Source organism: Phyllobates terribilis, unplaced genomic scaffold, assembly GCF_046119375.1.
Source record: "Phyllobates terribilis strain yellow unplaced genomic scaffold, ASM4611937v1 Scaffold_106__1_contigs__length_5700502, whole genome shotgun sequence".
Lineage (NCBI taxonomy): Eukaryota > Metazoa > Chordata > Amphibia > Anura > Dendrobatidae > Phyllobates > Phyllobates terribilis.
The window spans coordinates 5,461,717-5,485,558 of NW_027362866.1; the positions used below are offsets into that span (position 1 = coordinate 5,461,717).

The 23,842-nt window shown below is 42.0% G+C and overlaps 6 non-coding genes and 3 pseudogenes across 6 annotated transcripts; all 9 read left to right on the top strand.

Moving 5' to 3' along the window:
• The first annotated feature begins 12,019 nt into the window (after positions 1–12,019).
• On the top strand, positions 12,020–12,111 carry LOC141198822 (U2 spliceosomal RNA; annotated as a pseudogene).
• A 799-nt stretch (positions 12,112–12,910) lies between these two features.
• Positions 12,911–13,093, top strand: LOC141198791 (U2 spliceosomal RNA). The gene has a single exon (XR_012270576.1). It is a non-coding gene; the product is annotated as a U2 spliceosomal RNA (small nuclear RNA).
• Positions 13,094–14,208: 1,115 nt separating this feature from the next.
• LOC141198773 (U2 spliceosomal RNA) lies at positions 14,209–14,399 on the top strand. Its single transcript, XR_012270563.1, has one exon. It is a non-coding gene; the product is annotated as a U2 spliceosomal RNA (small nuclear RNA).
• A 1,109-nt stretch (positions 14,400–15,508) lies between these two features.
• Positions 15,509–15,657, top strand: LOC141198814 (U2 spliceosomal RNA; annotated as a pseudogene).
• A 741-nt stretch (positions 15,658–16,398) lies between these two features.
• On the top strand, positions 16,399–16,581 carry LOC141198792 (U2 spliceosomal RNA). The gene has a single exon (XR_012270577.1). It is a non-coding gene; the product is annotated as a U2 spliceosomal RNA (small nuclear RNA).
• Positions 16,582–17,696: 1,115 nt separating this feature from the next.
• On the top strand, positions 17,697–17,788 carry LOC141198815 (U2 spliceosomal RNA; annotated as a pseudogene).
• A 794-nt stretch (positions 17,789–18,582) lies between these two features.
• LOC141198801 (U2 spliceosomal RNA) lies at positions 18,583–18,769 on the top strand. Its single transcript, XR_012270584.1, has one exon. It is a non-coding gene; the product is annotated as a U2 spliceosomal RNA (small nuclear RNA).
• Positions 18,770–19,884: 1,115 nt separating this feature from the next.
• On the top strand, positions 19,885–20,075 carry LOC141198828 (U2 spliceosomal RNA). The gene has a single exon (XR_012270598.1). It is a non-coding gene; the product is annotated as a U2 spliceosomal RNA (small nuclear RNA).
• A 1,115-nt stretch (positions 20,076–21,190) lies between these two features.
• LOC141198839 (U2 spliceosomal RNA) lies at positions 21,191–21,381 on the top strand. Its single transcript, XR_012270609.1, has one exon. It is a non-coding gene; the product is annotated as a U2 spliceosomal RNA (small nuclear RNA).
• Positions 21,382–23,842: the final 2,461 nt, after the last annotated feature.

Genomic DNA, 23,842 nt, shown 5'->3' on the forward strand with positions numbered 1-23,842 from the left:
AATATCCACTAAATGAGGGAATAATATGTGTGAGGGTACCCCAGGAGAGTTCCAAATGTGTGTGGGTAGAATATATATCCCACGGTGTTAAAATTGAAAAAAGTTGAAAAAATTTTTTTTTGGACGTAGTCATTTTTCCGGCGTTTATCAGATTTTCAGATAGGGGAATAGTCAGTGAGCGTTCCGATTTCAGTTCCAGAGCGTTTCGCCCAATGAGTCCTTAATATTTAGTCGTTTTCATCCAATTTTCTGGATTTTTGAAAATTTCACTTTTTTTCTGAAAATATCTACTAAATGAGGGAATAATATGTGTGAGGGTACCCCAGGAGAGTTCCAAGTGTGTGTGGGTAGAATATATATCCCATGGGGGTAAAATTGAAAAAAGTTGAAAAAAATTCTTTTTTGTACTTAGTCATTTTTCCGGCGTTTATCAGACTTTCAGACAGGGGAAATGTCAGTGAGCATTCCGATTTCAGTTCCAGAGCGATACGCCCAATGAGTCCTTGATATTTAGTCGTTTTCAGCCAATTTTCTGGATTTTTGAAAATTTCACTTTTTTGTGAAATTATCCACTAAATGAGGGAATAATATGTGTGAAGCTTCCCCAGGAGAGTTCCAAATGTGTGTGGGTAGAATATATATAGCACGGGGGTAAAATTGAAAAAAGTTGAAATTTTTTTATTTTTGGACTTAGTCATTTTTCCGGCGTTTATCAGACTTTCAGATAGGGGAAATGTCAGTGAGCGTTCCGATTTTAGTTCCAGAGCGATTCGCTTGATGAGCCCTTGATATATCGTCGCTTTCAGGCAATTTTCGAAAATTTCACTTTTTTGTGAAAATATCCACTAAATGAGGGAATAATATGTGTGAGGGTACCCCAGGAAAGTTCCAAATGTGTGTGGGTAGAATATATATCCCACGGGGGTAAAATTGAAAAAAGTTGAAAAAAAATTTTTTTTGGACTTAGTCATTTTTCCGACGTTTATCAGACTTTCAGATAGGGGAAATGTCAGTGAGCATTCCAATTTCAGTTCCAGAGCGATTCGCTGAATGAGTCCTTGATATATCGTCGTTTTCAGGCAATTTTCTGAATTTTTGAAATTTTCACTTTTTTGTGAAATTATCCACTAAATGAGTGAATAATATGTGTGAGGCTACCCCAGGAGAGTTCCAAATGTGTGTGGGTAGAATATATATCAAACAGGGGTAAAATTGAAAAAAGTTGAAATTTTTTTATTTTTGGACTTAGTTATTTTTCCGGCGTTTATCAGACTTTCAGATAGGGGAAATGTCAGTGAGTGTTCCGATTTCAGTTCCAGAGCGATTCGCTGGATGAGTCCTTGATATATCGCCGTTTTCAGTCAATTTTCTTTATTTTTGAAAATTTCACTTTTTTGTGAAAATATCCACTAAATGAGGGAATAATATGTGTGAGGGTATCCCAGGAGAGTTCCAACTGTGTGTGGGTAGAATATATATCCCACGGGGGTAAAATTGAAAAAAGCTGAACAAATTTTTTTTTGGACGTAGTCATTTTTCCGGCGTTTATCAGACTTTCAGATAGGGGAAATGTCAGTGAGCATTCCGATTTCAGTTACAGAGCGATTCGCCCAATGAGTCCTTGATATTTAGTCGTTTTCAGCCAATTTTCTGGATTTTTGAAAATTTCACTTTTTTGTGAAATTATTCACTAAATGAGGGAATAATATGTGTGAGGCTACCCCAGGAGAGTTCCAAATGTGTGTGGGTAGAATATATATCCCACGGGGGTAAAATTGAAAAAAGTTGAAATTTTTTTATTTTTGGACTTAGTCATTTTTCCGGCGTTTATCAGACTTTCAGATAGGGGAAATGTCAGTGAGCGTTCCGATTTCAGTTCCAGAGCGATTCGCTTGATGAGCCCTTGATATATCGTCGCTTTCAGGCAATTTTCGAAAATTTCACTTTTTTGTGAAAATATCCACTAAATGAGGGAATAATATGTGTGAGGGTACCCCAGGAGAGTTCCAAATGTGTGTGGGTAGAATATATATCCCACGGGGGTAAAATTGAAAAAAGTTGAAAAAAAATTTTTTTTGGACTTAGTCATTTTTCCGACGTTTATCAGACTTTCAGATAGGGGAAATGTCAGTGAGCATTCCGATTTCAGTTCCAGAGCGATTCGCTGAATGAGTCCTTGATATATCGTCGTTTTCAGGCAATTTTCAGAATTTTGGAAATTTTCACTTTTTTGTGAAATTATCCACTAAATGAGTGAATAATATGTGTGAGGCTACCCCAGGAGAGTTCCAAATGTGTGTGGGTAGAATATATATCAAACAGGGGTAAAATTGAAAAAAGTTGAAATTTTTTTATTTTTGGACTTAGTTATTTTTCCGGCGTTTATCAGACTTTCAGATAGGGGAAATGTCAGTGAGTGTTCCGATTTCAGTTCCAGAGCGATTCGCTGGATGAGTCCTTGATATATCGCCGTTTTCAGTCAATTTTCTGAATTTTTGAAAATTTCACTTTTTTGTGAAAATATCCACTAAATGAGGGAATAATATGTGTGAGGGTATCCCAGGAGAGTTCCAACTGTGTGTGTGTAGAATATATATCCCACGGGGGTAAAATTGAAAAAAGCTGAACAAATTTTTTTTTGGACGTAGTCATTTTTCCGGCGTTTATCAGACTTTCAGATAGGGGAAATGTCAGTGAGCATTCCGATTTCAGTTACAGAGCGATTCGCCCAATGAGTCCTTGATATTTAGTCGTTTTCAGCCAATTTTCTGGACTTTTGAAAATTTCACTTTTTTGTGAAATTATTCACTAAATGAGGGAATAATATGTGTGAGGCTACCCCAGGAGAGTTCCAAATGTGTGTGGGTAGAATATATATCCCACGGGGTAAAATTGAAAAAAGTTGAAATTTTTTTATTTTTGGACTTAGTCATTTTTCCGGCGTTTATCAGACTTTCAGATAGGGGAAATGTCAGTGAGCGTTCCGATTTCAGTTCTATAGCGATTCGCCCAATGAGTCCTTGATATTTAGTCGTTTTCAGCCAATATTTTTGATTTTTGAAAATTTCACTTTTTTGTGAAAATATCCACTTAAATGAGGGAATAATATGTGTGAGGGTACCCCAGGAGAGTTCCAAATGTGTGTGGGTAGAATATATATCCCACGTGGGTAAAATTGAAAGAGGTTGAAAACATTTTTTTTTTGGACTTAGTCATTTTTCCGACGTTTATCAGACTTTCAGATAGGGGAAATGTCAGTGAGCGTTCCGATTTCAGTTCCAGAGCGATTCGACGGATGAGTCCTTGATATATCGTCGTTTTCAGTAAATTTTCCGAATTTTTGAAAATTTCACTTTTTCGTGAAAATATCCACTAAAAGAGGGAATAATATGTGTGAGGGTACCCCAGGAGAGTTCCAAATGTGTGTGGGTAGAATATATATCCCACGGGGGTAAAATTGAAAAAAGTTGAAAAAAATTGTTTTTTGGACTTAGTCATTTTTCCGGCGTTTATCAGACTTTCAGATAGGGCAAATGTCATTGAGCATTCCGATTTCAGTTCCAGAGCGATTCGCCCAATGAGTCTTTGATATTTAGTCGTTTTCAGCCAATTTTCTGGATTTTTGAAAATTTCACTTTTTTTGTGAAAATATCTACTAAATGAGGGAATAATATGTGTGAGGGTTCCCAGGAGAGTTCCAAATGTGTGTGGGTAGAATATATATCCCACGGGGGTAAAATTGAAAAAAGCTTAACAAATTTTTTTTTGGACGTAGTCATTTTTCCGGCGTTTATCAGACTTTCAGATAGGGGAATAGTCAGTGAGCGTTCCGATTTCAGTTCCAGAGCGATTCGCCCAATGAGTCCTTAATATTTAGTCGTTTTCATCCAATTTTCTGGATTTTTGAAAATTTCACTTTTTTTCTGAAAATATCTACTAAATGAGGGAATAATATGTGTGAGGGTACCCAGGAGAGTTCCAAGTGTGTGTGGGTAGAATATATATCCCACGGGGGTAAAATTGAAAAAAGGTGAAAATTTTTTTTTTTTGGACTTAGTCATTTTTCCGGCATTTATCAGACTTTCAGATAGGGGAAATGTCAGTGAGCATTCCGATTTCAGTTACAGAGCGATTCGCCCAATGAGTCCTTGATATTTAGTCGTTTTCAGCCAATTTTCTGGATTTTTGAAAATTTCACTTTTTTTGTGAAAATATCCACTAAATGAGGGAATAATATGTGTGAGGGTACCCCAGGAGAGTTCCAAATGTGTGTGGGTAGAATATATATCCCACGTGGGTAAAATTGAAAAAAGTTGAAAACATTTTTTTTTTGGACTTAGTCATTTTTCCGGCGTTTAGCAGACTTTCAGATAGGGGAAATATCAGTGAGCGTTCCGATTTCAGTTCCAGAGCGATTCGATGGATGAGTTCTTGATATATCGTCGTTTTCAGGCAATTTTCTGAATTTTTGAAAATTTCACTTTTTTTGTGAAAATATCCACTAAATGAGGGAATAATATGTGTGAGGGTACCCCAGGAGAGTTCCAAATGTATGTGGGTAGAATATATATCCCATGGGGGTAAAATTGAAAAAAGTTGAAAAAAATTCTTTTTTGTACTTAGTCATTTTTCCGGCGTTTATCAGACTTTCAGACAGGGGAAATGTCAGTGAGCATTCCGATTTCAGTTCCAGAGCGATACGCCCAATGAGTCCTTGATATTTAGTCGTTTTCATCCAATTTTCTGGATTTTTGAAAATTTCACTTTTTTGTGAAATTATCCACTAAATGAGGGAATAATATGTGTGAAGCTTCCCCAGGAGAGTTCCAAATGTGTGTGGGTAGAATATATATCCCACGGGGGTAAAATTGAAAAAGTTGAAATTTTTTTATTTTTGGACTTAGTCATTTTTCCGGCGTTTATCAGACTTTCAGATAGGGGAAATGTCAGTGAGCGTTCCGATTTCAGTTCCAGAGCGATTCGCTTGATGAGCCCTTGATATATCGTCGCTTTCAGGCAATTTTCGAAAATTTCACTTTTTTGTGAAAATATCCACTAAATGAGGGAATAATATGTGTGAGGGTACCCCAGGAGAGTTCCAAATGTGTGTGGGTAGAATATATATCCCACGGGGGTAAAATTGAAAAAAGTTGAAAAAAATTTTTTTTGGACTTAGTCATTTTTCTGACGTTTATCAGACTTTCAGATAGGGGAAATGTCAGTGAGCATTCCGATTTCAGTTCCAGAGCGATTCGCTGAATGAGTCCTTGATGTATCGTCGTTTTCAGGCAATTTTCTGAATTTTTGAAATTTTCACTTTTTTGTGAAATTATCCACTAAATGAGTGAATAATATGTGTGAGGCTACCCCAGGAGAGTTCCAAATGTGTGTGGGTAGAATATATATCAAACAGGGGTAAAATTGAAAAAAGTTGAAATTTTTTTATTTTTGGACTTAGTTATTTTTCCGGCGTTTATCAGACTTTCAGATAGGGGAAATGTCAGTGAGTGTTCCGATTTCAGTTCCAGAGCGATTCGCTGGATGAGTCCTTGATATATCGCCGTTTTCAGGCAATTTTCTGAATTTTTGAAAATTTCCCTTTTTTTGTGAAAATATCCACTAAATGAGGGAATAATATGTGTGAGGGTACCCCAGGAGAGTTCCAAATGTGTGTGGGTAGAATATATATCCCACGGGGGTAAAATTGAAAAAAGCTGAACAAATTTTTTTTTGGACGTAGTCATTTTTCCGGCGTTTATCAGACTTTCAGATAGGGGAATAGTCAGTGAGCGTTCCGATTTCAGTTCCAGAGCGATTCGCCCAATGAGTCCTTAATATTTAGTCGTTTTCATCCAATTTTCTGGATTTTTGAAAATTTCACTTTTTTTGTGAAAATATCTACTAAATGAGGGAATAATATGTGTGAGGGTACCCAGGAGAGGTCCAAGTGTGTGTGGGTAGAATATATATCCCACGGGGGTAAAATTGAAAAAAGGTGAAAATTTTTTTTTTTTGGACTTAGTCATTTTTCCGGCGTTTATCAGACTTTCAGATAGGGGAAATGTCAGTGAGCGTTTCGATTTCAGTTCCAGAGCGATTCGCTTGATGAGCCCTTGATATATCGTCGCTTTCAGGCAATTTTCGAAAATTTCACTTTTTTGTGAAAATATCCACTAAATGAGGGAATAATATGTGTGAGGGTACCTCAGGAGAGTTCCAAATGTGTGTGGGTAGAATATATATCCCACGGGGGTAAAATTGAAAAAAGTTGAAAAAAATTTTTTTTTGGACTTAGTCATTTTTCCGACGTTTATCAGACTTTCAGATAGGGGAAATGTCAGTGAGCATTCCGATTTCAGTTCCAGAGCGATTCGCTGAATGAGTCCTTGATATATCGTCGTTTTCAGGCAATTTTCAGAATTTTGGAAATTTTCACTTTTTTGTGAAATTATCCACTAAATGAGTGAAAAATATGTGTGAGGCTACCCCAGGAGAGTTCCAAATGTGTGTGGGTAGAATATATATCAAACAGGGGTAAAATTGAAAAAAGTTGAAAATTTTTTATTTTTGGACTTAGTTATTTTTCCGGCGTTTATCAGACTTTCAGATAGGGGAAATGTCAGTGAGTGTTCCGATTTCAGTTCCAGAGCGATTCGCTGGATGAGTCCTTGATATATCGCCGTTTTCAGGCAATTTTCTGAATTTTTGAAAATTTCACTTTTTTGTGAAAATATCCACTAAATGAGGGAATAATATGTGTGAGGGTATCCCAGGAGAGTTCCAACTGTGTGTGGGTAGAATATATATCCCACGGGGGTAAAACTGAAAAAAGTTGAAAACATTTTTTTTTTGTACTTAGTCATTTTTGCCACGTTTATCAGACTTTCAGATAGGGGAAATGTCAGTGAGCATTCCGATTTCAGTTCCAGAGCGATTCGCTGGATGAGTCCTTGATATATCGTCGTTTTCAGGCAATTTTCTGAATTTTTGAAAATTTCACTTTTTTGTGAAAATATCCACTAAATGAGGGAATAATATGTGGGAGGCTACCCCAGGAGAGTTCCAAATGTGTGTGGGTAGAATATATATCCCACGGGGTAAAATTGAAAAAAGCTGAACAAATTTTTTTTTTGACGTAGTCATTTTTCCGGCGTTTATCAGACTTTCAGATAGGGGAATAGTCAGTGAGCGTTCCGATTTCAGTTCCAGAGCGATTCGCCCAATGAGTCCTTAATATTTAGTCGTTTTCATCCAATTTTCTGGATTTTTGAAAATTTCACTTTTTTTGTGAAAATATCTACTAAATGAGGGAATAATATGTGTGAGGGTACCCAGGAGAGGTCCAAGTGTGTGTGGGTAGAATATATATCCCACGGGGGTAAAATTGAAAAAAGGTGAAAATTTTTTTTTTTTGGACTTAGTCATTTTTCCGGCGTTTATCAGACTTTCAGATAGGGGAAATGTCAGTGAGCGTTTCGATTTCAGTTCCAGAGCGATTCGCTTGATGAGCCCTTGATATATCGTCGCTTTCAGGCAATTTTCGAAAATTTCACTTTTTTGTGAAAATATCCACTAAATGAGGGAATAATATGTGTGAGGGTACCTCAGGAGAGTTCCAAATGTGTGTGGGTAGAATATATATCCCACGGGGGTAAAATTGAAAAAAGTTGAAAAAAATTTTTTTTTGGACTTAGTCATTTTTCCGACGTTTATCAGACTTTCAGATAGGGGAAATGTCAGTGAGCATTCCGATTTCAGTTCCAGAGCGATTCGCTGAATGAGTCCTTGATATATCGTCGTTTTCAGGCAATTTTCAGAATTTTGGAAATTTTCACTTTTTTGTGAAATTATCCACTAAATGAGTGAAAAATATGTGTGAGGCTACCCCAGGAGAGTTCCAAATGTGTGTGGGTAGAATATATATCAAACAGGGGTAAAATTGAAAAAAGTTGAAAATTTTTTATTTTTGGACTTAGTTATTTTTCCGGCGTTTATCAGACTTTCAGATAGGGGAAATGTCAGTGAGTGTTCCGATTTCAGTTCCAGAGCGATTCGCTGGATGAGTCCTTGATATATCGCCGTTTTCAGGCAATTTTCTGAATTTTTGAAAATTTCACTTTTTTGTGAAAATATCCACTAAATGAGGGAATAATATGTGTGAGGGTATCCCAGGAGAGTTCCAACTGTGTGTGGGTAGAATATATATCCCACGGGGGTAAAACTGAAAAAAGTTGAAAACATTTTTTTTTTGTACTTAGTCATTTTTGCCACGTTTATCAGACTTTCAGATAGGGGAAATGTCAGTGAGCATTCCGATTTCAGTTCCAGAGCGATTCGCTGGATGAGTCCTTGATATATCGTCGTTTTCAGGCAATTTTCTGAATTTTTGAAAATTTCACTTTTTTGTGAAAATATCCACTAAATGAGGGAATAATATGTGGGAGGCTACCCCAGGAGAGTTCCAAATGTGTGTGGGTAGAATATATATCCCACGGGGTAAAATTGAAAAAAGCTGAACAAATTTTTTTTTTGACGTAGTCATTTTTCCGGCGTTTATCAGACTTTCAGATAGGGGAATAGTCAGTGAGCGTTCCGATTTCAGTTCCAGAGCGATTCGCCCAATGAGTCCTTAATATTTAGTCGTTTTCATCCAATTTTCTGGATTTTTGAAAATTTCACTTTTTTTGTGAAAATATCTATTAAATGAGGGAATAATATGTGTGAGGGTACCCAGGAGAGTTCCAAGTGTGTGTGGGTAGAATATATATCCCACGGGGGTAAAATTGAAAAAAGTTGAAATTTTTTTATTTTTGGACTTAGTCATTTTTCCGGCGTTTACAGACTTTCAGATAGGGGAAATGTCAGTGAGCGTTCCGATTTCAGTTCCATAGCGGTTCGCCCAATGAGTCCTTGATATTTAGTCGTTTTCAGCCAATATTTTGGATTTTTGAAAATTTCACTTTTTTGTGAAAATATCCACTAAATGAGGGAATAATATGTGTGAGGGTACCCCAGGAGAGTTCCAAATGTGTGTGGGTAGAATATATATCCAATGGGGGTAAAATTGAAAAAAGTTGAAAAACATTTTTTTTTTGGACTTAGACATTTTTCCGGCGTTTATCAGACTTACAGATAGGGCAAATGTCAGTGAGCGTTCCGATTTCAGTTCCAGAGCGATTCGCCCAATGAGTCCTTGATATTTAGTCGTTTTCAGTCAATATTTTGGATTTTTGAAAATTTCACTTTTTTGTGAAAATATCCACTAAATGAGGGAATAATATGTGTCAGGGTACCCAGGAGAGTTCCAAATTTGTGTGGGTAGAATATATATCCCACGGGGGTAAAATTGAAAAAAGCTGAACAAATTTTTTTTGTGGACGTAGTCATTTTTCCGGCGTTCATCAGACTTTCAGATAGGGGAAATGTCAGTGAGCGTTCCGATTTCAGTTCCAGAGTGATTCGCCCAATGAGTTCTTGATATTTAGTCGTTTTCATCCAATTTTCTGGATTTTTGAAAATTTCACTTTTTTTGTGAAAATATCCGCTAAATGAGGGAGTAATATGTGTGAGGGTACCCCAGGAGAGTTCCAAATGTGTGTGGGTAGAATATATATACCACGGGGGTAAAATTGAAAAAAGCTGAACAAATTTTTTTTTTGGACGTAGTCATTTTTCCGGCGTTTATCAGACTTTCAGATAGGGGAAATGTCAGTGAGCGTTCTGATTTCAGTTCCAGAGCGATTCGCTGGATGAGTCCTTTAAATATTGCCATTTTCAGGCAATATCCTGAATTTTTGAAAATTTCACTTTTTTGTGAAAATATGCACTAAATGAGGGAATAATATGTGTGAGGGTACCCCAGGAGAGTTCCAAATGTATGTGGGTAGAATATATATCCCATGGGGGTAAAATTGAAAAAAGTTGAAAAACATTTTTTTTTTGGACTTAGACATTTTTCCGGCGTTTATCAGACTTTCAGATAGGGCAAATGTCAGTGAGCGTTCCGATTTCAGTTCCAGAGCGATTCGCCCAATGAGTCCTTGATATTTAGTCGTTTTCAGCCAATATTTTGGATTTTTGAAAATTTCACTTTTTTGTGAAAATATTCACTAAATGAGGGAATAATATGTGTCAGGGTACCCAGGAGAGTTCCAAATTTGTGTGGGTAGAATATATATCCCACGGGGGCAAAATTGAAAAAAGCTGAACAAATTTTTTTTTTGGACTTAGTCATTTTTCCGGCGTTTATCAGACTTTCAGATAGGGCAAATGTCAGTGAGCGTTCCGATTTCAGCTCCAGAGCGATGCGCCCAATGAGTCCTTGATATTTAGTCGTTTTCAGCCAATATTTTGGATTTTTGAAAATTTCACTTTTTTGTGAAAATATTCACTAAATGAGGGAATAATATGTGTCAGGGTACCCAGGAGAGTTCCATATTTGTGTGGGTAGAATATATATCCCACGGGGGCAAAATTGAAAAAAGCTGAACAAATTTTTTTTTTGGACTTAGTCATTTTTCCGGCGTTTATCAGACTTTCAGATAGGGGAAATGTCAGTGAGCGTTCCGATTTCAGCTCCTGAGCGATTTGCTGGATGAGTGTTAGAACTCTCCTGTTAGGTTTTTTTTTAGTTTGCTGGTCACATGACCATTTTTGCTTATTTAATCAGGCTCCGCCCTCCTTGCCTTGCTGAACTTCATTGTATTTACTACTCTTGAGCTAGCTTGGTGCTCTGTTGCCGTTCTCTGTTAGCTTGCTAGGTCTTCTGACCTCTATGCTTTTTGTTGTGTGTTTGTCTTTGACTGCTACTATTTCTGCTAGGAGGTGTCCAGCTTATCCCAGTCCCTAGTTCTTGTAGGGATACCTCCCTCACATCTATAGGTCTTCATACAGACTTGCCGAGGACTTTAGCGGGTCTGATCGCAGGATCAGGTTCCCCGTTACATCGTAGGGATCTAGTTTAGTTATTTTGTAGGGACAGATCTCCTGTCTTTCCTTAGTCTCTGTAGCAGTTCATAACAGTAAGTCCAGCCCTATAAGAAAAAAAAAAAAAATTTTCTCTAAGGAAAGACCTCCAGTTTTCCATCATGGTCTCGGTTCAAGATTTGGCTCAAGCTTGCAGGGACTCTCTCTGGAGGTGGCCAAGCTCCAACAACACGTGAGTAGCTGTCCTGGAGCTCATTTTGTTGAACCAAAGGTACGTCTGCCTGATTTATTTTTTGGCGAACAACAAGATTTTTTTTCTTTAAAAAATGCTTGTTTATTGTATTTTCGTTTGAGACCCGGATCCTCTGGTGATGAATCACAGCACATAGGGTTCATAATGTCACTTTTGCGTAAAGATCCTCAGGGATGGGCCTTCTCTCTCCAACCTAGTGATCCGTGCTTTAGATCAGTGGATAGTTTTTTTTCTGCTTTGGGTTTGTTGTACGATGATCCTGATCGTGTCTCATCTGCTGAGTCTGAATTAAGACGTTTGAGGCAGGGATCGGGTAATGTGGAAAAATATTGTTCTCACTTTCGTCGGTGGTCTGCCCAGGTGGGGTGGAACGATTCAGCTTTGAAAAGCTTGTTTCTTGCAGGGCTAGGTGAAACTGGCTGCGCGTGTCATAATAGGCTCTGAGCCTTTATATACCTGTGCACAGCAGCAGCCACCTTCAGTCTGCTGCTGGACAGCCAGCAGCAGCAGCAGCAGGAGAGGTATGTAATCAGGAGCCCTCCTGCTAAGGGTAGACAGCTGCTCGTTCCACCCCACCCCCCGCCTTAATTGGTTCTCCTCCCTTCCAACGGTGTTGAGGCGGGTGGGAACAGCAGGGGGTGAAGGTGCTGTGTTTAAAGAGGTGGAGTTATGCAGATCTAAAACGCGTGGATTGCAGCAGCAGCAAGCCGAAAAGTGCAGGCATGTAAGGGATCTAGAGGTTGACAACATGTCTTCTTAATGGGAGTCCAGGAGCTCATCTCCACAAATGGACTTTTCAGGATCCTTGGGTGGCTCCGTAGTTTGAAACCAATTCTGGTAATCGCTTCTCAGCCTTTTGGCTAAGATCAAGTGTAGTATCTTTCGAAAAGGCGGTTTTGGATGTTGGCCGCCCTAGTAGATTGATACATTATGCACACTGGGGTTTAGGCGCTTGTTAGTACGCCAGGTGGCTAATATAGTCATCTGGTGGAAAGCATGGCCCCCCAGGATCGACGCCATTGGGCCGGGGAAGATCGAAAGCCCGAAGTGTGAAGTGCCCCAGGAGTGGTGACCCTGGGGTGCCTTAACTCACTGGGATTGGGAACCCCACTTGAGTTTATGGCACATTTGCACTAGCACTTCAATATTTCTTTCTTCACACACACCCTTATTCCGGGCCTTCTGGCCTTAGGATGGGGAATTTTTCAATTCCCGGTCGAAGGTCCGGGCAGTATTATACTGTGAAACCTTCACTATTTATTTAATTTTTTTTTGTCACTGTGTGTCCACTTTTTCACGTGTGTCCACGTCCTTACTAGGATTTTGTCGGGATGCGGTTCCCTTACGGGTTCCTCTCTTGGCAGGTCTAGGGGGGGAGTGTGTGGCCATCAGGTTCCGCTCCCCCCTGAACCCCACTGGCTCTCCTCTTTCGGGAGGAGAGCGTTGTTGGCTCCCCTCTTCCGGGAGAGAAGCACAGTCTTTGGCTCCCAGTGCCTTGCTCGGGTGAGAACTCGGGCAGGTATTGGGGGTAAGATTGGGTCGCCTCTGGCTCCGGCTGGAGGTGGCTATTTGTCCCTGTTCCTCGCTGTGGCCTTCTGGCTCGGAGGGACGGGGAATGGTTTGGGGGACCCTTCTCCTTTTGGAGAGGGTTTCAAGAAGACCAGCATCCTAGTGCACTTTTTTTTGTGGCACTTGTCACTTTTTTAAGCGCACTCGGGTTTTGTACACGAATTCGGGCTTTCGATAAAAAAAAAAAAAAAATCTGTTCTTATCAGTTTAATATCTGATACGTCCCCTATCTGGGGACCATATATTAAATGGATTTTTAGAACAGGGAGATGGAAAAAGAGCTTGCTCTGTCCACTCCACGCATTGACCTGGTATTGCAGTATCTCCAGGACCGGTGCACCCCTTCTTTAATGCAGTTTCTAAAATCAGAAAGAATTGAATTCAATGTTTTTTGTTCATTTTGCTTGTTTGTCGGATTTTGGGATGGACTCTTTGGCTTTGCTTTTCTTCTCCTCATTGGATTTTTCATGTTCAAAGTTGCAGAAGCCAGATTACAAGCTCATTTTGGTTCAACTTCAGCAACTGTGCATTGCATTGCCATGTAATGTGATGCAATGCTATCTTTCTAGCTCTCCCTTTTTACTTCCTTTTGGATAAACAGACATATTAGGCAAGCATTTTGGAGCTTTCACCTAAATAACTACAGGTGGTGAGATAAGCTGCACAATATAATTGACCTTTCAGTATATTGTTGCACACACACCATCTATTTAGCAAATGCCCTTGTTATCAACAGCAGCCTTTTAAACTCACCTGAGCTAACAGGTATGTGCGCTGGTTACTCTGCTGCGCTTAAAATTTCTTTTTTGGTTTGCTACAATGCCTTTTCTGAAACGTTGTCTCCCTCTGCTGGAACACTGACTTCTTTCATTTAATGCCTGCAGACTATAAAAGAGAACCCAACCCAAAAAGTTTGGTTGATTAGTCTGTGGCATTCTGTTAAACTGTTGCTTATGGCGGTCTCTGTGAGCTTCTCAGCGACATTCAGCCAGCCAGGTATCCTGCCTGCAGTAGATGGAATGTGGCAATGGAACGCTGGCTGCGCGTGTCATAATAGGCTCTGAGCCTTTATATACCTGTGCACAGCAGCAGCCACCTTCAGTCTGCTGCTGGACAGCCAGCAGCAGCAGCAGCAGGAGAGGTATGTAATCAGGAGCCCTCCTGCTAAGGGTAGACAGCTGCTCGTTCCACCCCACCCCCCGCCTTAATTGGTTCTCCTCCCTTCCAACGGTGTTGAGGCGGGTGGGAACAGCAGGGGGTGAAGGTGCTGTGTTTAAAGAGGTGGAGTTATGCAGATCTAAAACGCGTGGATTGCAGCAGCAGCAAGCCGAAAAGTGCAGGCATGTAAGGGATCTAGAGGTTGACAACATGTCTTCTTAACGGGAGTCCAGGAGCTCATCTCCACAAATGGACTTTTCAGGATCCTTGGGTGGCTCCGTAGTTTGAAACCAATTCTGGTTATCGCTTCCCGGCCTTTTGGCTAAGATCAAGTGTAGTATCTGTTCTTATCAGTTTAATATCTGATACGTCCCCTATCTGGGGACCATATATTAAATGGATTTTTAGAACAGGGAGATGGAAAAAGAGCTTGCTCTGTCCACTCCACGCATTGACCTGGTATTGCAGTATCTCCAGGACCGGTGCACCCCTTCTTTAATGCAGTTTCTAAAATCAGAAAGAATTGAATTCAATGTTTTTTGTTCATTTTGCTTGTTTGTCGGATTTTGGGATGGACTCTTTGGCTTTGCTTTTCTTCTCCTCATTGGATTTTTCATGTTCAAAGTTGCAGAAGCCAGATTACAAGCTCATTTTGGTTCAACTTCAGCAACTGTGCATTGCATTGCCATGTAATGTGATGCAATGCTATCTTTCTAGCTCTCCCTTTTTACTTCCTTTTGGATAAACAGACATATTAGGCAAGCATTTTGGAGCTTTCACCTAAATAACTACAGGTGGTGAGATAAGCTGCACAATATAATTGACCTTTCAGTATATTGTTGCACACACACCATCTATTTAGCAAATGCCCTTGTTATCAACAGCAGCCTTTTAAACTCACCTGAGCTAACAGGTATGTGCGCTGGTTACTCTGCTGCGCTTAAAATTTCTTTTTTGGTTTGCTACAATGCCTTTTCTGAAACGTTGTCTCCCTCTGCTGGAACACTGACTTCTTTCATTTAATGCCTGCAGACTATAAAAGAGAACCCAACCCAAAAAGTTTGGTTGATTAGTCTGTGGCATTCTGTTAAACTGTTGCTTATGGCGGTCTCTGTGAGCTTCTCAGCGACATTCAGCCAGCCAGGTATCCTGCCTGCAGTAGATGGAATGTGGCAATGGAACGCTGGCTGCGCGTGTCATAATAGGCTCTGAGCCTTTATATACCTGTGCACAGCAGCAGCCACCTTCAGTCTGCTGCTGGACAGCCAGCAGCAGCAGGAGAGGTATGTAATCAGGAGCCCTCCTGCTAAGGGTAGACAGCTGCTCGTTCCACCCCACCCCTCGCCTTAATTGGTTCTCCTCCCTTCCAACGGTGTTGAGGCGGGTGGGAACAGCAGGGGGTGAAGGTGCTGTGTTTAAAGAGGTGGAGTTATGCAGATCTAAAACGCGTGGATTGCAGCAGCAGCAAGCCGAAAAGTGCAGGCATGTAAGGGATCTAGAGGTTGACAACATGTCTTCTTAACGGGAGTCCAGGAGCTCATCTCCACAAATGGACTTTTCAGGATCCTTGGGTGGCTCCGTAGTTTGAAACCAATTCTGGTTATCGCTTCTCGGCCTTTTGGCTAAGATCAAGTGTAGTATCTTTGGAAAAGGCGGTTTTAGATGTTGGCCGCCCTAGTAGATTGATATATTATGCACACTGGGGCTTAGGCGCTTGTTAGTACGCCAGTTGGCTAATATAGTCATCTGGTGGAAAGCATGGCCCCCCAGGATCGACGCCATTGGGCCGGGGAAGATCGAAAGCCCGAAGTGTGAAGTGCCCCAGGAGTGGTGACCCTGGGGTGCCTTAACTCACTGGGATTGGGAACCCCACCTGAGTTTATGGCACATTTGCACTAGCACTTCAATATTTCTTTCTTCACACACACCCTTATTCCGGGCCTTCTGGCCTTAGGATGGGGAATTTTTCAATTCCCGGTCGAAGGTCCGGGCAGTATTATACTGTGAAACCTTCACTATTTATTTAATTTTTTTTGTCACTGTGTGTCCACTTTTTCACGTGTGTCCACGTCCTTACTAGGATTTTGTCGGGATGCGGTTCCCTTACGGGTTCCTCTCTTGGCAGGTCTAGGGGGGGAATGTGTGGCCATCAGGTTCCGCTCCCCCCTGAACCCCCCTGGCTCTCCTCTTTCGGGAGGAGAGCGTTGTTGGCTCCCCTCTTCCGGGAGGGGAGCACAGTCTTTGGCTTCCAGTGCCTTGCTCGGGTGAGAACTCGGGCAGGTATTGGGGGTAAGATTGGGTCGCCTCTGGCTCCGGCTGGAGGTGGCTATTTGTCCCTGTTCCTCGCTGTGGCCTTCTGGCTCGGAGGGACGGGGAATGGTTTGGGGGACCCTTCTCCTTTTGGAGAGGGTTTCAAGAAGACCAGCATCCTAGTGCACTTTTTTTTGTGGCACTTGTCACTTTTTTAAGCGCACTCGGGTTTTGTACACGAATTCGGGCTTTCGATAAAAAAAAAAAAAAAATCTGTTCTTATCAGTTTAATATCTGATACGTCCCCTATCTGGGGACCATATATTAAATGGATTTTTAGAACAGGGAGATGGAAAAAGAGCTTGCTCTGTCCACTCCACGCATTGACCTGGTATTGCAGTATCTCCAGGACCGGTGCACCCCTTCTTTAATGCAGTTTCTAAAATCAGAAAGAATTGAATTCAATGTTTTTTGTTCATTTTGCTTGTTTGTCGGATTTTGGGATGGACTCTTTGGCTTTGCTTTTCTTCTCCTCATTGGATTTTTCATGTTCAAAGTTGCAGAAGCCAGATTACAAGCTCATTTTGGTTCAACTTCAGCAACTGTGCATTGCATTGCCATGTAATGTGATGCAATGCTATCTTTCTAGCTCTCCCTTTTTACTTCCTTTTGGATAAACAGACATATTAGGCAAGCATTTTGGAGCTTTCACCTAAATAACTACAGGTGGTGAGATAAGCTGCACAATATAATTGACCTTTCAGTATATTGTTGCACACACACCATCTATTTAGCAAATGCCCTTGTTATCAACAGCAGCCTTTTAAACTCACCTGAGCTAACAGGTATGTGCGCTGGTTACTCTGCTGCGCTTAAAATTTCTTTTTTGGTTTGCTACAATGCCTTTTCTGAAACGTTGTCTCCCTCTGCTGGAACACTGACTTCTTTCATTTAATGCCTGCAGACTATAAAAGAGAACCCAACCCAAAAAGTTTGGTTGATTAGTCTGTGGCATTCTGTTAAACTGTTGCTTATGGCGGTCTCTGTGAGCTTCTCAGCGACATTCAGCCAGCCAGGTATCCTGCCTGCAGTAGATGGAATGTGGCAATGGAACGCTGGCTGCGCGTGTCATAATAGGCTCTGAGCCTTTATATACCTGTGCACAGCAGCAGCCACCTTCAGTCTGCTGCTGGACAGCCAGCAGCAGCAGCAGCAGGAGAGGTATGTAATCAGGAGCCCTCCTGCTAAGGGTAGACAGCTGCTCGTTCCACCCCACCCCCCGCCTTAATTGGTTCTCCTCCCTTCCAACGGTGTTGAGGCGGGTGGGAACAGCAGGGGGTGAAGGTGCTGTGTTTAAAGAGGTGGAGTTATGCAGATCTAAAACGCGTGGATTGCAGCAGCAGCAAGCCGAAAAGTGCAGGCATGTAAGGGATCTAGAGGTTGACAACATGTCTTCTTAACGGGAGTCCAGGAGCTCATCTCCACAAATGGACTTTTCAGGATCCTTGGGTGGCTCCGTAGTTTGAAACCAATTCTGGTTATCGCTTCTCGGCCTTTTGGCTAAGATCAAGTGTAGTATCTTTCGAAAAGGCGGTTTTGGATGTTGGCCGCCCTAGTAGATTGATACATTATGCACACTGGGGTTTAGGCGCTTGTTAGTACGCCAGGTGGCTAATATAGTCATCTGGTGGAAAGCATGGCCCCCCAGGATCGACGCCATTGGGCCGGGGAAGATCGAAAGCCCGAAGTGTGAAGTGCCCCAGGAGTGGTGACCCTGGGGTGCCTTAACTCACTGGGATTGGGAACCCCACTTGAGTTTATGGCACATTTGCACAAGCACTTCAAATTTTCTTTCTTCGCACACACCCTTATTCCGGGCCTTCTGGCCTTAGGATGGGGAATTTTTCAATTCCCGGTCGAAGGTCCGGGCAGTATTATACTGTGAAACCTTCACTATTTATTTAATTTCTTTGTCACTGTGTGTCCACTTATTCACGTGTGTCACGTCCTACTAGGATTTTGTCGGGATGCGGTTCCCTTACGGGTTCCTCTCTTGGCAGGTCTAGGGGGGGAGTGTGTGGCCATCAGGTTCCGCTCCCCCCTGAACCCCCCTGGCTCTCCTCTTTTGGGAGGAGAGCGTTGTTGGCTCCCCTCTTCCGGGAGGGGAGCACAGTCTTTGGCTCCCAGTGCCTTGCTCAGGTGAGAACTCGGGCAGGTGCTGGGGGTAAGATTGGGTCGCCTCTGGCTTCGGCTGGAGGTGGCTTTTTGTCCCTGTTCCTCGCTGTGGCCTTTTGGCTCGGAGGGACGGGGAATGGTTTGGGGGACCCTTCTCCTTTTGGAGAGGGTTTCAAGAAGACCAGCATCCTAGTGCACTTTTTTTGTGGCACTTGTCACTTTTTTAAGCGCACTCGGGTTTTGTACACGAATTCGGGCTTTCGAAAAAAAAAAAAAAAAAAAAAATCTGTTCTTATCAGTTTAATATCTGATACGTCCCCTATCTGGGGACCATATATTAAATGGATTTTTAGAACAGGGAGATGGAAAAAGAGCTTGCTCTGTCCACTCCACGCATTGACCTGGTATTGCAGTATCTCCAGGACCGGTGCACCCCTTCTTTAATGCAGTTTCTAAAATCAGAAAGAATTGAATTCAATGTTTTTTGTTCATTTTGCTTGTTTGTCGGATTTTGGGATGGACTCTTTGGCTTTGCTTTTCTTCTCCTCATTGGATTTTTCATGTTCAAAGTTGCAGAAGCCAGATTACAAGCTCATTTTGGTTCAACTTCAGCAACTGTGCATTGCATTGCCATGTAATGTGATGCAATGCTATCTTTCTAGCTCTCCCTTTTTACTTCCTTTTGGATAAACAGACATATTAGGCAAGCATTTTGGAGCTTTCACCTAAATAACTACAGGTGGTGAGATAAGCTGCACAATATAATTGACCTTTCAGTATATTGTTGCACACACACCATCTATTTAGCAAATGCCCTTGTTATCAACAGCAGCCTTTTAAACTCACCTGAGCTAACAGGTATGTGCGCTGGTTACTCTGCTGCGCTTAAAATTTCTTTTTTGGTTTGCTACAATGCCTTTTCTGAAACGTTGTCTCCCTCTGCTGGAACACTGACTTCTTTCATTTAATGCCTGCAGACTATAAAAGAGAACCCAACCCAAAAAGTTTGGTTGATTAGTCTGTGGCATTCTGTTAAACTGTTGCTTATGGCGGTCTCTGTGAGCTTCTCAGCGACATTCAGCCAGCCAGGTATCCTGCCTGCAGTAGATGGAATGTGGCAATGGAACGCTGGCTGCGCGTGTCATAATAGGCTCTGAGCCTTTATATACCTGTGCACAGCAGCAGCCACCTTCAGTCTGCTGCTGGACAGCCAGCAGCAGCAGCAGCAGGAGAGGTATGTAATCAGGAGCCCTCCTGCTAAGGGTAGACAGCTGCTCGTTCCACCCCACCCCCCGCCTTAATTGGTTCTCCTCCCTTCCAACGGTGTTGAGGCGGGTGGGAACAGCAGGGGGTGAAGGTGCTGTGTTTAAAGAGGTGGAGTTATGCAGATCTAAAACGCGTGGATTGCAGCAGCAGCAAGCCGAAAAGTGCAGGCATGTAAGGGATCTAGAGGTTGACAACATGTCTTCTTAACGGGAGTCCAGGAGCTCATCTCCACAAATGGACTTTTCAGGATCCTTGGGTGGCTCCGTAGTTTGAAACCAATTCTGGTTATCGCTTCTCGGCCTTTTGGCTAAGATCAAGTGTAGTATCTGTTCTTATCAGTTTAATATCTGATACGTCCCCTATCTGGGGACCATATATTAAATGGATTTTTAGAACAGGGAGATGGAAAAAGAGCTTGCTCTGTCCACTCCACGCATTGACCTGGTATTGCAGTATCTCCAGGACCGGTGCACCCCTTCTTTAATGCAGTTTCTAAAATCAGAAAGAATTGAATTCAATGTTTTTTGTTCATTTTGCTTGTTTGTCGGATTTTGGGATGGACTCTTTGGCTTTGCTTTTCTTCTCCTCATTGGATTTTTCATGTTCAAAGTTGCAGAAGCCAGATTACAAGCTCATTTTGGTTCAACTTCAGCAACTGTGCATTGCATTGCCATGTAATGTGATGCAATGCTATCTTTCTAGCTCTCCCTTTTTACTTCCTTTTGGATAAACAGACATATTAGGCAAGCATTTTGGAGCTTTCACCTAAATAACTACAGGTGGTGAGATAAGCTGCACAATATAATTGACCTTTCAGTATATTGTTGCACACACACCATCTATTTAGCAAATGCCCTTGTTATCAACAGCAGCCTTTTAAACTCACCTGAGCTAACAGGTATGTGCGCTGGTTACTCTGCTGCGCTTAAAATTTCTTTTTTGGTTTGCTACAATGCCTTTTCTGAAACGTTGTCTCCCTCTGCTGGAACACTGACTTCTTTCATTTAATGCCTGCAGACTATAAAAGAGAACCCAACCCAAAAAGTTTGGTTGATTAGTCTGTGGCATTCTGTTAAACTGTTGCTTATGGCGGTCTCTGTGAGCTTCTCAGCGACATTCAGCCAGCCAGGTATCCTGCCTGCAGTAGATGGAATGTGGCAATGGAACGCTGGCTGCGCGTGTCATAATAGGCTCTGAGCCTTTATATACCTGTGCACAGCAGCAGCCACCTTCAGTCTGCTGCTGGACAGCCAGCAGCAGCAGCAGCAGGAGAGGTATGTAATCAGGAGCCCTCCTGCTAAGGGTAGACAGCTGCTCGTTCCACCCCACCCCCCGCCTTAATTGGTTCTCCTCCCTTCCAACGGTGTTGAGGCGGGTGGGAACAGCAGGGGGTGAAGGTGCTGTGTTTAAAGAGGTGGAGTTATGCAGATCTAAAACGCGTGGATTGCAGCAGCAGCAAGCCGAAAAGTGCAGGCATGTAAGGGATCTAGAGGTTGACAACATGTCTTCTTAACGGGAGTCCAGGAGCTCATCTCCACAAATGGACTTTTCAGGATCCTTGGGTGGCTCCGTAGTTTGAAACCAATTCTGGTTATCGCTTCTCGGCCTTTTGGCTAAGATCAAGTGTAGTATCTGTTCTTATCAGTTTAATATCTGATACGTCCCCTATCTGGGGACCATATATTAAATGGATTTTTAGAACAGGGAGATGGAAAAAGAGCTTGCTCTGTCCACTCCACGCATTGACCTGGTATTGCAGTATCTCCAGGACCGGTGCACCCCTTCTTTAATGCAGTTTCTAAAATCAGAAAGAATTGAATTCAATGTTTTTTGTTCATTTTGCTTGTTTGTCGGATTTTGGGATGGACTCTTTGGCTTTGCTTTTCTTCTCCTCATTGGATTTTTCATGTTCAAAGTTGCAGAAGCCAGATTACAAGCTCATTTTGGTTCAACTTCAGCAACTGTGCATTGCATTGCCATGTAATGTGATGCAATGCTATCTTTCTAGCTCTCCCTTTTTACTTCGGGAGCATTTTGGAGCTTTCACCTAAATAACTACAGGTGGTGAGATAAGCTGCACAATATAATTGACCTTTCAGTATATTGTTGCACACACACCATCTATTTAGCAAATGCCCTTGTTATCAACAGCAGCCTTTTAAACTCACCTGAGCTAACAGGTATGTGCGCTGGTTACTCTGCTGCGCTTAAAATTTCTTTTTTGGTTTGCTACAATGCCTTTTCTGAAACGTTGTCTCCCTCTGCTGGAACACTGACTTCTTTCATTTAATGCCTGCAGACTATAATAGAGAACCCAACCCAAAAAGTTTGGTTGATTAGTCTGTGGCATTCTGTTAAACTGTTGCTTATGGCGGTCTCTGTGAGCTTCTCAGCGACATTCAGCCAGCCAGGTATCCTGCCTGCAGTAGATGGAATGTGGCAATGGAACGCTGGCTGCGCGTGTCATAATAGGCTCTGAGCCTTTATATACCTGTGCACAGCAGCAGCCACCTTCAGTCTGCTGCTGGACAGCCAGCAGCAGCAGCAGCAGCAGGAGAGGTATGTAATCAGGAGCCCTCCTGCTAAGGGTAGACAGCTGCTCGTTCCACCCCACCCCCCGCGTTAATTGGTTCTCCTCCCTTCCAACGGTGTTGAGGCGGGTGGGAACAGCAGGGGGTGAAGGTGCTGTGTTTAAAGAGGTGGAGTTATGCAGATCTAAAACGCGTGGATTGCAGCAGCAGGAAGCCGAAAAGTGCAGGCATGTAAGGGATCTAGAGGTTGACAACATGTCTTCTTAACGGGAGTCCAGAAGCTCATCTCCACAAATGGACTTTTCAGGATCCATGGATGGCTCCGTAGTTTGAAACCAATTCTGGTTATCGCTTCTCGGCCTTTTGGCTAAGATCAAGTGCAGTGATTTAGCGATTGCTGCCTTGGTTTTGGTTGGAGGTGTCTGGGGTACCTGGCTCGTCGGCCTTGGGGGATCGTCCTTACCTAATTGTGGGGACTTCACCCCCTTGCTGCTATAGGCGTGTCGGCTTAGTCCCCAGACAAAGGGAAGTGATCATACTCGCTCCTTCTGTGTGTTGGAGTGGAGATTACGCTCATTCTGTTGGAGAATCATGGCAACAGAGGCGGAGTTGTGGCCGAAGTTGGAGGTTCCAGAACATGCACGTGTGGAGACCGCTTTCCGGATTTTTGTCCGGAGAGACTGTCAGAAGGTTAAGGACTTTCGGTTTATTATGAAGGAGATCATCTTGAGTGTCGCAAAGGTGAAAAAAGAAGACATCGTGGCACTTATGGATTATCCCCAAAAGGGTGTCTATGACGTGTTTTTTGAGTCTAGGAAGATTTTGGAGAACTATATGGATTCTTTTGATGAATTGAGACATGAGAAGTTTGTTGGAATTCGGTTTCAACGTCACGTATTTAGTAGTGAAAAGATGGTGACAGTGAAGATGTTTTCACCACTGGTTCCAGAAGAGGACATTGTCACGTTTTTGAGTGGTTTTGCCAAGTCTGTAGTATCAAAAGGTAAAGTAATGAATGAATTCGGAGTATGGACGGGAAAGTGGAAATTTTTTGTGGAATTTAACATGAACAAGGATAGGAGTTTTTCCTACCCGCCTCAAAGGTTTAAGCTTGGTAAAGTAAGTGGGAATTTATTCTTTAATGGGATGGATTCCTTTTGTTCAATTTGTGAGGTATATGGTCATAAACGTGAAGACTGTACTGCAGAAAAGTGTTGGAAGTGTAAAGCGGAAGGACATGTTTCTAAATCATGTCCAGTAGAAAGGAATAAGTGTAACCTGTGTATGGAAATTGGGCATAGGTTTTAGGAATGCCCAAAGAGAAAGAGTAATAAGGAGAAGATGGAAAGTGCAAAGGCGGAAAAGAAAGAAAAAAAGAAGATGGTAGAGGTTCAGAGGCAAACAGAAGAGGAGGAAGCTGATAAAGAAATGGACAAAGTTAAAAAAGGAATTGCGGAAATGAAGGGAAGTGGTGTGTGTTTTGAAGCTTTTTTTCCAAAGGTAATCGCAAGTGTGAAGGCAAATAAAGAGAGGTTTTTTGAAACCTATAAGGTGGGAAGGACATGGATAGATTATGTGAATACAAACTTTGAATCTTTCTCGCAAGAGAAAGGACTGTTGGAGTATCTAACATATTATGCGTTGAAGGGAGGAATGCAGTAATGTGTTTTGTTTCCTTCCTCTATATATTATGTGTCTGAGAGGAAATACTGGT